At 39.3% G+C, this 7,616-nt stretch overlaps 1 long non-coding RNA gene across 1 annotated transcript in view; it reads right to left on the reverse strand.

Annotated features, from left to right (window-relative positions):
- The window catches only part of LOC113595353 (uncharacterized), a 33,224-nt gene extending 26,098 nt beyond the window's left edge, over window positions 1–7,126 (reverse strand). Inside the window, exon 1 of the long non-coding RNA XR_008295337.1 lies at window positions 5,003–7,126. This is a non-coding gene — a long non-coding RNA (uncharacterized LOC113595353). The remainder of the gene's footprint in view (window positions 1–5,002) is intronic.
- Between the last annotated feature and the right edge of the window lie 490 nt (window positions 7,127–7,616).

Here is a 7,616-nt window from a genome sequence, read left to right on the forward strand (position 1 = left end):
TGGCCCCCAGGACCCTCACAAGTGAATTTCTGTGATGCTATATAGTAATTGTTTGAGTAAGATTTTTTTATTTACACAAATTGTGCATCAATACCCATCTCAACTGAAGACATAAAAAGATATTCGGTGTTTTGAACAATGCAAGGACCAAGTCGAAAACAATGTGCATATAACCAATGTAAGGTAGATGCTGTTTCTTCAACATTCCATGCAATTACTCTGAAGTATATTTTAAATGGTTTAAAATTTTTTTTTCAAATAATTTTAAAATCTGCATAAATAGCATGCTTAAATTATCTGTTAAAGTATGCAAATTACTTTTTTTACGTACTAGAATATCCCCCCTCTTCCTCATTCCTCCCTCCCCATTACTGAAAAACGAGTCTTTTGAGGAAGCTACTTGATTTCTTAGTTTCTGACCTCACAGATTCCTAGAACAGAAAATCAGAACAGGGACCTGAACAGAGGCCAGTCCTAGAAATTAGGGAGGGAGATTAGGAGGAAGATAGAAGAGAAGATATAAGGGGAAGGAAAGATGATCTTAGCTTAAAAACAAGGGGAAGCAAGTGCCATGTTCAACAACCAGGGATCATGGGGTTGGAAGGAGCAGCTGACGGTGTCCCACAGTTAGCTGTGCAGTGACTGAAGGGAGAAAGAGTCAGTGAACAAGCCCCTCATAGGCTGCTTGAAGCAGTTCAATACTGAGACCAGAAGAGTAAGGTTTTGTTGAAGTGTGAATTCTAAATTCCCTTACTTTTTATTTTTTTAGAGTACATTTACTTTTTTTTTTTTTAGAGTACATTTACTTTTTATTTTTTAGAATATGTTTACTTTAATTTTTCTTAATTTTTTATTTAGAAAGAGAGAGCAGTCACAAGCAGGGACTCAGGCACAGGGAGAGAGAGAGAGAGAGAGAAAGAATCTTAAGCAGGCTCCGTGCTCAGCACAGAGCCAGATGCAAGGCTCAATATCACGACCCTGGGATCACAGCCTGGGCTGAAATCAAGAGTCAGATTCTCAACGAACTGAGCCATCCAGGCACCCCAAGAGTACATCTACTTTAAATGCTCAAATCACATTAGTATTTCCTACAAACGAAGTTCTCAGCCTCCTTGCCCAAACCCTGCAAAGTACTCCCCCGACATTTTTGGTGGAGCCTCCAAAGAGTGAGTCCTATGTGCTTAAAAGCAACTGTCCACTAGTCACCAATTGATGTCTTCTATGGTTCATGTCCACTCCCCTCCTTGAAGAAGCCTCTTGATTGCCACTGGTAACACAGCTCTTAAGAGATCACCAAATAGCTCTGGGGTGGGAGGCTGGGGGCACTGATGGCTCTAGTAAAATGAAAAAGCCAAAACTTGGGGCTGGATATCCATCTGCCTTCTCATCCAAATGCAGTCCATGTTAATCACTGGCCAAATTAAGTAACCATTTGGTGATATGTTCTCTCCACACTTCAGTTCTTCCTCTGTTTCCTCTAATCTTGACTTCTTTATAAACATGTCTTGAAGGCAAAAGGAATCTGATCTCAAAATGGATTCCTGTTTTGGTTTTTGAGGTCTGCCAGTAATTTGTACCATCTAAGGACATCAGAAGCAGCTATTTTGACCATAACCAGATGGCTGCAGCTTCCCAAATTATCTGTATCTTCAGTGTAACATTTTTTCCCATTTGTTTTATGGAACTTTTTGTGAGTCTATTGGTATCTTTTATTTCAGCAATGAAAATTCCCCCAAGGAACATCTTTTCAGCCTCCCTCTCAGCTTTTTCCTAATAGTTGTAAATTGTGAGGCTAAAATATGAATTGAATAATCTGTTCAACTTTATAATGCTGCAAAGAAACATTCATAACTTCCCGGTAGGCCATGCAAATTTATATAGAAAAATTAGTCTGTATCCAAGGCTTAATGTCTCAATCATCACCCTCTAGCTCCTCCAAAAGCCGGACTCAACTCAAAAAAAAAGAAAGAAAATTTGAAAAAATAATATAAACTTTGTGTGCATAAAGTTTTATATATTATGTAAGAGATGTGTGCATGTGCATGTGCGTGTGCGTGTGTGCATGTGTATGTGTAAAACTTTAGGGAAATAAGGTCTAATGGGAAATAAGCCAAAAGTCTAAATTTCAACCAAAGTTGGGAAGATGAAAAGAAGACCCTAAACTCTGGTAACTGGATTTTATTTGGAGTTATTAATAAGAATGAGTTTGACTAGGAAAGGATTCAAATGGAAGCAATGGAAAAGCTGTAATGACCATCACTGAACTGAAACTATGGGATTGTGCAATCTCTCTGTCTCTCTCTCTCTCTCTCTCTCTCTCTCTCTCTCTCTCCTTCTTTCTTAGAGATATGCCCCTCTTTATAAAGGCAGCAAGCTTGATCCCCATCTTTTCCTCACACGGGGCAAGGTTGGGAGATGAGGACTGAGAAGTCCATGCAAGACCAACGGAACTATCTTTCGTACACATTCCAGTCCTTCAACCACACCTTTGTGCAGGCTGGTGTTACTCTGGCAGCACAATGATAAATAATGCCCTTTTCAACATAGTCTGCCCTGGTAAAGGCTTCAGCTGTCCGTTAAGGAGGGAACTGGCTCCTCAGGGAAGAAAAGGGAAGATGGCTGTGAAGTCGGGTGGAGAACTGTGGCTGCAGGATGTTATGCACAAACAGAGAGGGTTGGAGTGTCAGTCTGCATTTTTCTGCACCTGATTTACATTTCCTATAGTAGTCCTTACATATGTGGGGAAAGATCACCAACTTGGATTAAGAGACTGATCTGAGGAGTGGCTCAAGGTCATTCCTTTAACCTTTCTGTACCCTCGTTTTTTCCTAACCACAAATTAAGAAGAATTCCTTATGATTTTTCCAGGGCAACGATGAGAGTTTGAGATGCTAATGTGCTTGCCATTTGATTGTGCTGAGGTTAAAAGAAAAAACTAAACTAAAATCTTTGTGTTTTAACCTGATACAAGTTGGTTATGTCACAAGGTCTGTGGCAGACCTGGGCCACTCTCCAGGGGAGATGTTCTCCAAGTCTCCAGGTAACATCCCTGATGCTTAGTTAGATCCTGGACTCTACCATCTCTACACAAGTCTCCCTCCATGATGGGGTGGCAGGAGAAAAGAGACTGGAGAGATTTGTGGCATCACCACTGACAACCTGTTGGCCAGAATTTGTCATATGACCTCTCCCAATGTGAGGGGGAGGCAAGGAAGATACAGTTTTCCCATGTACCCAAAAGAATTCAGTGAGAACTGAAAGTCTCTTCTGCTGAGTTATGTAAGGATATACATGGATTATACATAAAACGTATAAAATATCTTAGAAACCATAGACAACAGTGCGGTGAATTATCAATAAGCTCCTAAGTACCTAGGAAACAGAACCTTTGTGCCCAAGACTCAGCCATACGCTAGGACTGCTGAAGATAATTCTTATAGTTCCCTCTCTCAAGGAGCTTTCACTCTTGTTGGAGAGACAAGATATGCTTCAAAGAAATGCAGCTAAACAATGTGGAAATAGTTCTGTTTTAGGAGTCAGAATACTTAGATTCTACTACCAACTCTGTCACTTACTAATTGCATCACCTTGGACAAGTACCTTAATCATTCTCGGGTTCCTCATCTGAAAACTGCACATAAGAGCATCTACTGCATCTATCATACAGGGCTGTGGTGAGGACCAGTTGACATAACCAATGTGCCTGAGACCTGTTAATGATGTGTTTGTTCTCCACATACAAGTTATGACTAACACAAAGTATAACACAAAGTATAACAATACAAAGTATCACAATACTAAGTATAACAATAGTACTTGAACTTGATCCATTTATTGAGCACCTCTTCTTTTATAGACTTTACATAGGATTTCTCTTCTTGGAGTTTGGCTGTGGATTTAAACAGTAAGAGAGAAAGCAAAGAAGCTCAATTCCATGCGTGGCAAGTGGTTTGAAACAGATGGAGGGGCTGGATTTGTGAATAAGGCCTGGTGTTAAAGGCAAAAAGAGATGAAAAGTTTCTAGAGATTTGTGGTTGTGCAACAATATGAATATATTTAACACTCCTGAATTGTACACCTAAAAATGCTTACGATGGCAAATTTTGTGTTATGTGTATTTTACCACAACTGAAAATTTAAAAACAAAAACAAACGAGACAAAACAAAAAGGCGAAAAGCAAGTGGATGTGAATAGCACAAATGTTTCTGAGAACCTGAGTAGTTGTAGGGAAACGGCCCATTGATGAAGAAATATTAAAGGCAGGCTGACAAAAGTGGCCTAGATCCAAGTGTTAGTAGGAAATCATGATAGGTTCTTGAATAGTAAAGTGACATGACAAAAATATCATTTAACAAGATTAATTGGGCACAATATTAATGAATGTTTATATCTAGAGAGAGGCTGGGAGCATGGGCCACATGTGATGGTTTGTTGAATCTAGGGGAACATATCTAGAGCCTAAGCGAAGGCATGGAGAGGAAGAAAATTTGGCTGTGAAGACAAAAACCAACATATTGTGCCACCCGATTAGATGAGGAGGATAATGGGAAGAGGAGAGTCAAATGGCCCTAAGTTTGAATGTGGAAGGAAGCAAAAATGACTTTGTACCTTCTACATGCCATCGTATAAGGAGAGCCACCTTAAATACTTGGTATAACAGAAAATTTGTGATTACTTGATAATACAATGAGAGCTATAGACAAAATGCTCATTTTAACCTATTTGAAGAGGTCACATGAGTGCTTTCTCTTGCAGAATTAAACTGAGGCTTGAGAAGTATATGTCATACCTCTGTCCCATCCCCCTTGATGGCCATCTCCCCATTACCTCTGAACAACTCCATGGTCCTCAGCATAACACTCAAGGCCTCAGATAGTCTGACCATACCGTACTCTTTTGAACCTTTAACTCACTAACCTTTAACTCACTAACTCATACGCCCTTATGCTTCCCGCACGAGATTGCTTAAGGCCTCTGCAAGCAGGCCATGTAGTCTCTTACCTCCATGCCTTTGCTTCTTCAGCTCCCTCTGTATGACATGCTCTTTCCTTCTTCTTTGTGAAGGAATTTGCTATGCTGTGCTCTATGCCCCAGTATAACTTTGTTCTTCTAGCATGTAATTTGATTTATTCAAGTTGGGATTAAGACTAACTGAATACACATCCTTCTGTCTCTAGGCTGACAACTTCATCCAGATTTGTCTGGCACCATTCCATTTTAAAACTGACAGAACCATGTCCCAGGAAATTCATCAGTCTCAGGCAAACTATGATGTCTGGTCACCCTACACTTTCTTTGTTGCATCACAAACCAAAGGAAAGAGATCATCTGCGCTATTGCTATAAGCATCTTATTTGTATTGTCTCAGTCATCACAGCCACCAAAGATGTTATCATTCCCTTTTACAGGTGAGGAGATGGAGGCTCAGAGAAGGTAAGTAGCATGTTTGAGAAATGGCAATGCAGGACTCCAACCCAAGACGTCTGATTTTTTAGCCCATCCAGTGGAGAGTCAGATATCAAAAGGGGTGGAGCAGGAGGCTGACAAATGTTTCCCCATGTTTGTCTCTTATCCAAACCCTGCTTTTCTTAATAGAGAACTATTGATTCTACATTCCAGATATGACAATGGCTAGTTAATAAGTGCTCAATAAATGTTCATTGAATTGAGGTTAACTGATTGATAGGTACCTAATGTGAAGAATAAGAGAAATAAATAAATAATAAGAGAGTCATGAAAAAGGAAATGTTAACTAATTTTCAACAGTACACAAGAGAAAGAGGACTAGCAATGGGCTACTAGTTAGACCTTAAGGTAAAATAAATATATCCAGTCTGATTGCTCTCTCAAGCCTCACCTCCTTTCAATCAGATGGAAACCAGGCCCTCTTTCAACATTTTCACAGAACATTTCCAAGTATTACTTCTCATTTTTCTTATATTATTCCATTTGCATTTTAAACATACAGTGCTTAAAGGCTGGAAAACAATGAAACATGCAAATAAGGAAGCTGAAAGTGTTCTTTGAAAAGTTAAGTGATGAAAAGTAATGGCATTCAAATTCTTTAAATGCAATACATTATCTCTTAAATCCACTTTTCTGTTCCTTTCCTACCTTCCCCCTGCTTTTGTTACTCTCTGCTTTGAAAAAAAAATAGAATTTCACAATAGTTTTTTTGTAGGGAAAAGTAACTTTTAGAGCTTGAATTATTTGTTTTTAATCTTATAAACATAATGCTCTTTTGAAGAAAAAATTTAACCTGGATGGAAAATTTTATGACAATTCTCCATCATTGTTACTTTAAATGGATTATTAAATTAATCTGGATGCATTTAATATTGAATATTCTTGAAATATGGGCTACCGTGGGGGGCAACGCCAAAGTTAGTGACCTAAACTCAATTAAGGGGTGTTTTTAACCAATTGGATCATCACATGGTCGTTCAGCACTTCACTGTGAGAAGCTACGTTCTATAATTTCTGTTTTTACACAAAGTAAGCTTTTAAACTATTCTCTCTCACAATCTGCAAGCTCTTAGAGAAAAAGAAACCATTTCTACTTTATTAACCTGCTTTTTAAAGTGCCCAGAATAGCCCTCTTCATGGATCAATTGAGAGCAAATGTGTCTTCACGATGACAATAGGGAAAATGGCCACAGATTTATTCTTTAAGGACACTGGAATGGTCAGCAAAGCATTGTGTATCTATTTTTAAATGAATTTAAGAGAAGTTGAAAGATCTCTGCGCTCAGAGAATGCCCCAACTACCTCACTGTAAGCCCTGGGCTCCTTCCCTTCACTCTCACAGCTGAGCCCTGGCCAGACTCTTTCCAGATCTGGTTCTGTTTCTTCTGCCCTTTAGTAGATAATCTTGGATAGCATCAGCCCTCAAGCAACGTGTCATCAGTGTAAGAAAATTATGTATCTCGGTTCAGAAATTTGTTAAGACAGGTCTTGCATGAACCAGGAGGTAGATGAAGCTTATCTTTAGCTTAACCTTCCGGGTTTTACAACCTCCTTATTCTCCCCCTCCAGTCAGTTTCTCCCCCTCCAGGCCATCTTTCTCAACACCCTAAGGTGCTTCTCCTATTCTTACCTTCACAAGCTACTTTCCTCAGATTTTTACCTTCTCTGGGGATATTTGTAATTTAAATATAAAAAGTCCCCCCCCACCCCTACACACACACACACACACACACACACACACACACAGACAAATGGAAGCAAGTTTGGTATTTTTTAAATTTGTGAAACAAGTGTACACTTATTTCATAAAATAAAGGAAATTAAAAGAAGAAAATAAAAGGCACCCATCGTCCCACCATCGAGAGATGGAATATATCCTTCTAGATTACTTTCTAAATTCTCATGCGTGTACCAATGAATGAGACCATGAACACATTCTATATTATAATCTATTTTTTCCCCTGTACTCTTGAATTAATAAGGGCACTCAAAGCTCTTTTTTAAAGTGCCTTAATAGGGGTGCCTGGGTGGCTCACAGTTGGCTCACTTGATTTCACCTCAGGTTGTGATCTCATGGTTCATGAGTTCGAGCCCCACTTGGGGCTCCATGTTGACAGTGCAGAGCCTGCTTGGGATTTCCTCTCTCTCT

The sequence above is a fragment of the Acinonyx jubatus genome, chromosome C1, assembly GCF_027475565.1.
Source record: "Acinonyx jubatus isolate Ajub_Pintada_27869175 chromosome C1, VMU_Ajub_asm_v1.0, whole genome shotgun sequence".
NCBI lineage: Eukaryota > Metazoa > Chordata > Mammalia > Carnivora > Felidae > Acinonyx > Acinonyx jubatus.